This window comes from Felis catus, chromosome B1 (genome assembly GCF_018350175.1).
Source record: "Felis catus isolate Fca126 chromosome B1, F.catus_Fca126_mat1.0, whole genome shotgun sequence".
NCBI classification, from domain to species: Eukaryota; Metazoa; Chordata; class Mammalia; order Carnivora; family Felidae; genus Felis; species Felis catus.
Genome location: NC_058371.1, coordinates 32025018 through 32030384, shown reverse-complemented (window position 1 = coordinate 32030384; position 5367 = coordinate 32025018). Strand labels below are relative to the sequence as shown.

The 5367-nt window shown below is 58.6% G+C and overlaps 1 long non-coding RNA gene across 1 annotated transcript; it reads right to left on the bottom strand.

Moving 5' to 3' along the window:
- Window positions 1-1109: 1109 nt before the first annotated feature.
- Window positions 1110-3241, bottom strand: LOC109498798. The gene is made up of 2 exons (XR_002155728.3): window positions 2793-3241; window positions 1110-1436 (listed from the first exon to the last, which is right to left on the bottom strand). It is a non-coding gene; the product is annotated as an uncharacterized LOC109498798 (long non-coding RNA).
- Between the last annotated feature and the right edge of the window lie 2126 nt (window positions 3242-5367).

Here is a 5367-nt window from a genome sequence, read left to right as displayed (position 1 = left end):
CGACCCGCTGTCCTTGTAAATCTCTCTGAACTTAAATCAGCCAGCTCCATTCTCATCAGAGATGTGTGCCCGGCGGAGCCTATGCCTCGGGTTCCTTGGAGTGTGGAACAGCCCTCGAGTCCCTCAAGAGGTGTTGATGAGCCCGGCGATTTTTTCCAAGGGGCCTCTCGTCTGCTGCACCTCGATGCTGCCCAAGAGAGGTACCCAGCGCAGTGCGAGGGACTGTGAGGCAGCAGTGGGGCCAAGCCCGGCCGGACCGCCTGCCCCTCAGGCCTGGGGTGGCTGGGGTTAAAGGGCAGAACCCGGGTCGAGGACGCTGGCTCTTCTCTCCCCCAACAGCCGCTACCCAAATCATGCCCCTCTGGATGTGAATGAATTGGTCCTTTCTCCGGGCTCCCCGCTGCCCTCCCCAAACCAGAGGGCCGCGCAATGCGGGCGCCCCCACCTCACCTCCCAGAGACAAGTTCAGGGGCCGTTGTGCCCTGCCAGGAGGTAGTTTGAAGAGTCGAGACCCCGGAACTTTGACCGGGGAGGGGATGGGAGCTGCACCGCACCCCTCCCAGCCGCCTGCGCTAGGGGCGCCCTCCCTGCGCGGGTTAGGGAGCTTGGGCAAACACCCGCCGCACCGCTGGGGGCCTTTGGGCTGCTAGCCCCCGGCTTCCAAGTTCCCTCTGGGCGGGGACGAAGTTCCGGGGCCAGCAAGGGAAGGACAGCTGAGGGGACAGGGAGTGGGGGTAGCAGCCTTGGGCCCAGCAAGGCGGCGCTCGACCTTTGGGGAGCAGGGAGCGTTTCTGCCAACCGGGTTGGGTTTAATTCTGTTTGTGCACATTTTGGGGAGGGCGGACGCGGAGTTGGCCACCCTCGCAGAAGGAGCGTTGGTTAGTGGTGAAGTGAGCCGCTGCTCCTGGAGGGTCACTCCCGTCTCTGTAGCCTCTGGCTACCCCCAACAAACCTCCTTTTAGAGCACGCCACACAAATCCCGCCCCGAGCCGCGCGGGGGCCCGGCTGGCGCAGCTGCGGCCAAGGGAAGCCCGGCCCCGCGGGGGTGCCAAGCCCGCGCGCGCATCCCCGGCTCCGGCCCGCGAGCTTCGTTCCGCCCCTTGCCAGGGTCGAGCAAAATCTTAAATGACCTTTATTCCAATTCTAAACGACATTCGATTGACACAAAATTGAGGTGGGGGGTGGTGTTCCGTCTTTTACCCCGTCCCCTCCTTTGTTCGCTCTCCCCAAGGAACTCCCCGGGTTTCTTTCCGTTCACGTTTTACATCCGCACCTCAGTGCGGCGTGTTCAATTTCCCCTGGATCGGTTTGAAAGCCCGGTTCCCCAAGATCGTTTGGTCCAGTCTTCTGGGCGCCGCATCTCTCCTTCGGGTCAGAGGTTCGGAAATTTTTCTTCGAAAATTGCTCACCAAGCCTCGTTCTCGTCGGGCAGGACCCTGGGGTGAAATCAGAGGTGTGAGAACACCCCCTCCCCCCACCCCGCCCCGGCCTTACAACCTGACCTTCACCCCCACCCTCCCAGACACTCCGTTTGGGGCCTGGGTCTGCGCAACTCGAAGAACAGAGGCTGGTTAGTACCCAGGGAATTCGATCCTTAGGGACAGTCAGTCTGGGTTTCGTAAATGGAATAAGTAAGCCTCTCTTCGTGGTTTTTCCAGTTTGTTTGTTTTAGTTGGAACCTTTGCTTTTTTTTTTTTTTTTTTTTTTGTAATGGAAATAAAGGGATTTGCTCGCCATCTCCGAACCCTGCCGAATATGTAAATCACAATCCTTCGTGGAATATTTTTTCCAAATATCCAACTCCACTAACCCCCACTCCAAATTTCAACGTTGGCATTTTTCTTACGAAAACTGGGCTTGTATGCTCCATAAATAAAAATTCCCTAGAGAAGGAGGGGGGAAAGATACTACTGTACTCACAAACGCACGACAAATATTTCAGGAGGACTTCACCATCCATACCGAACACTTCTCTTTCGGGACAATTTGATGTGAAGTTAGATTCGCTTCCTCATTTGCTTTTACTAAGTAAGGGGGACGGGAGCAGGCACCGCGGCCAAAATGCGGGGCCACGGAACACGGAACGACGTTTTACAGCCACACGATATTGCTCACACCCAGGCCAGTCGGGACGCTGCAATGAGTTTACCCGAAATGGGCTGTGGGACCCAGAGTTGCCTCTACCCTAACACTTAAAAACTCCAGAAAGCACTTCCTCCCCCTTCTCTCCTCTTTTTCTTCCTCCTCTCTGGCTTGCTCCCTCTCCCCTCGGTACCCCGCCTCTGAAACACCCTTCCTTCCCGTCCTCCTATTGCCGGCGCAGAGAGCGAGGGAGCCGGAGCCGAGGCAGGGAAGCAGCAAGGTCAAGAGAACAGATTTTCGAAGCCGCGGCCGCGGTTGGGGGTTTGGAGAGCTGGCGTCGGCCCTGGGCCCGCGGCCGCGCGGGAGTGGCTGCCCCGGGAGGTGTGTGTGTTGGGTGGCAGGTGGTCTGCAGCCTCCAAGCGAACCCGGGGGCCTGGCTTCCTGGGTGGGTGGGGTGGCACGCGCGTCAAGGCCCCCCCCCCCCCGATCGGCGCTGCGCGGGGGTAAAGCGGCCGGTCGCAGGCCCTTCCAGGTACCCGTGCACGACGACGTTGGCATCTCCGCTGAAGGCTCAGCGACCGAGGGGCAAACTGACCCAAATTAAGCGACCCCGGAGAGCAGGTCCTCACTCAAGAGGACGTTGAGGGGAAGATACAAAGGACCCGCCCGAGGCAGGACGTTCACCCAGCACTAGCCACACTCTGTCTTACCCTTAACCTCGACAGCGACACTTTCAGAGGGATTTGCTGGCTCCCGGGATGCAGATGTACAAAATGAGAATGGGAGACGGCCTTTCGTCCGATAACTTGGAGAACTGGGAACAAAGACCCACGCCAGTCTTCGAATACACCACGGTGGCAAGCAAGATAAGACCTTTCAACCAGAAAAAGTTTAATGTGACTTTTCCCCCCCTGTCGCCTTCTTCCGGTGTCTCAGCTCGGTTGAGGGGAAAGACAACTGAAGAGACACTCTGAGATGCCCCCGCTCTTTTCCTGGTGGTCCCCTCCCCCAGCCAGCCGGCAGGGGAAAGCCCTCGGGACCTCCCAGCTCCCTCCCAGCTCCCTCCCGGCTCTCCGCGGAGGTGTGAGCGATGTGTTGATTATTCATATTTTTGCCGAGCGTACACTCCGCCGCGGCCGGCGCCGCCGCATTTCACACGTACACTCACGTACACACAGGCACACGCGCTCACTCGGGCCGGGCGCTCCCTCCGCGCCCGGTGCGCGGGGGATCGCGGGGGATCGCGGCCCCCATCCGGCGCCGCCCTCCTCGGAGAGGGGGAAGGGTGGCCAAAGGGTCCCACCCGCCCTCCTCAGGTCGCCTCTTCCCCCTGGCCCCCAGAATCACCCTTGGCCTCCAGATCCAGCTTGCTTCTCCATAATACACTTGTCTTCCCAGCTCCGGGGGGGGGGGGGGGTCGGGGGTGGCGGAAACAACTACAAATATGACACCGGCTGGAATTTCCGTTTGGCACTAGGCGAACTCGTCCTCCAACCCACCCACACCACTGTCACCTCCACCCGCACCACACACCTCCGAGAAAATCGAGAAAAAGGCACTTGAGTAAAATGCATGCTTTCAACTTGTCTTTAAAGGTATAAAGTGGATTTCTAACTGTGGAATCTTCACAAATGGTCCCCAAGGGCTAGAAATTCCATCTCTGGATCATGGGGACCCCCACCCCCCACCCCCGCACCCTCTGGAGCTAGACACGCATTTCGTGGCCTGTGGATGCAGGGAGTGCGGGCCTGCATGAAACCTCAGAACCAGCCGGGAAAACAGAGCTAGCTGGCCCGGCTGGGCAGCTCCGTCCCACCCTCAAAGGGGCTGCTTACTTCCACTTACTCCGGTTTCCCCAAGGAGAGCAGAAGGGGATCAAGGGCTTGGAGGTCACCCGCGTGGGAGCAGTCCCGGGGGCCAGCCGCTCTTAGAGCAGCATTTTTGAGCAACGCCGGCCGCGCCAAGTAGGGGGCGCTGGACTCAAGGCTGCAAAGCCGTCGCAGCTCCGCACTTTCCGCGGCTCTGACCCAGGACAAGTTGGGGCGCTTCAGTTGCTCCTACAGGGCGGGCAGCGAGCGTGACGAAGGAGAAACTCTTGCAGCTGTGGTGTCCGCAGATCCGGGTTAGAGCCGCGCATTCACTGGTGAGGTTTGGGGCATCTGATCTGACCCCCCCTGAGCCTCAGTTTCCTAACCGGTAAAAATGCGGGGCGTTATTCCTCCGAACCTGTTTTTCTTATGTTTATTCCCCCTAGAGCTTCCCTTGCCCTACGGCGAGAAAGTGGGTTAGCTCATGAGAGTGAGCATCAGGCACGTAGTAAGTGTTCAGTAAACGCGAGCGTGCCTTCACCACCTGCATCTGTAACGTGCGCATGCTAGTGTTTGCTTGTGGCACCTCACTAGGTCCTGTGAGTCTCCTGTGGGGGTGGCATTCCTTCCTACCTGGCCTCGGCGCTCCTCGAGACCGCAATTCTGACTTGCTTGTCTTTACAGCTCCTCGACCTGCTGGTTCCCGCAGTGGGCGCTGCGTCGTTTTGGTTAACCGTGGAACTGTACCTAGGAAGGCGCTTTGGAGCCTGTTTGGTGCTCGCAGGTGTCAGAGGGCACGGAACGCAACCAAGTGGGGGGCTCCCGGGGGAGGGAATGGCGACTTCCTAGGGGTCTGCTTTCGGGGCTCAGCGGTGCCATTTTCCGCCGCAGTTGACTGGGCGCAACCAGGACCTGCCATGCGGTTCGCTGGGAGGACCGCGACAGCAGGAGCGCTGGGATCGCGGAGAAGATCACCAGGGAATTGAAGAAAATCTCAGAGTTTAGGAAAGGTCCTTGGGTTCCTGTGACAAGCACCAGTCGATTGGTGGTTGGGGAGAGCCGGGAGCCTCTCCCTGCCCTGCGCCCTACCGGGAGACGCGGCTCCAAGGTCGGCGCAAAGCAGAGCTCGGGGGCCACGCTTTCCCGAGACCACGTTAAAGGAACCGGGAGGCAGGGAAGCAAGGAGGCTTAAGAACCCAGACGCAGAGACCGGAGTTGGCAGAAAAGGGGGAGAAGGACAGAAGGAAGAGAGGGGTTCCAAAACTGTGTTTTCCACAAGACTAACGCCTCCCAGAATCCCCTTTTTTATTGCACCTTGAATGCCAAGGCAGTGCATGTTCCTGCAGGAAAAAAGTATACAAATACACATAAACAGCAACAGAATAAATTCAGGACCATCCCTAACCGCATCAACATAAACAAATGCTAATATTTGGGTGGGTTTCCTCCCAGTCTTTCTTCTATGCATATTTGTGTT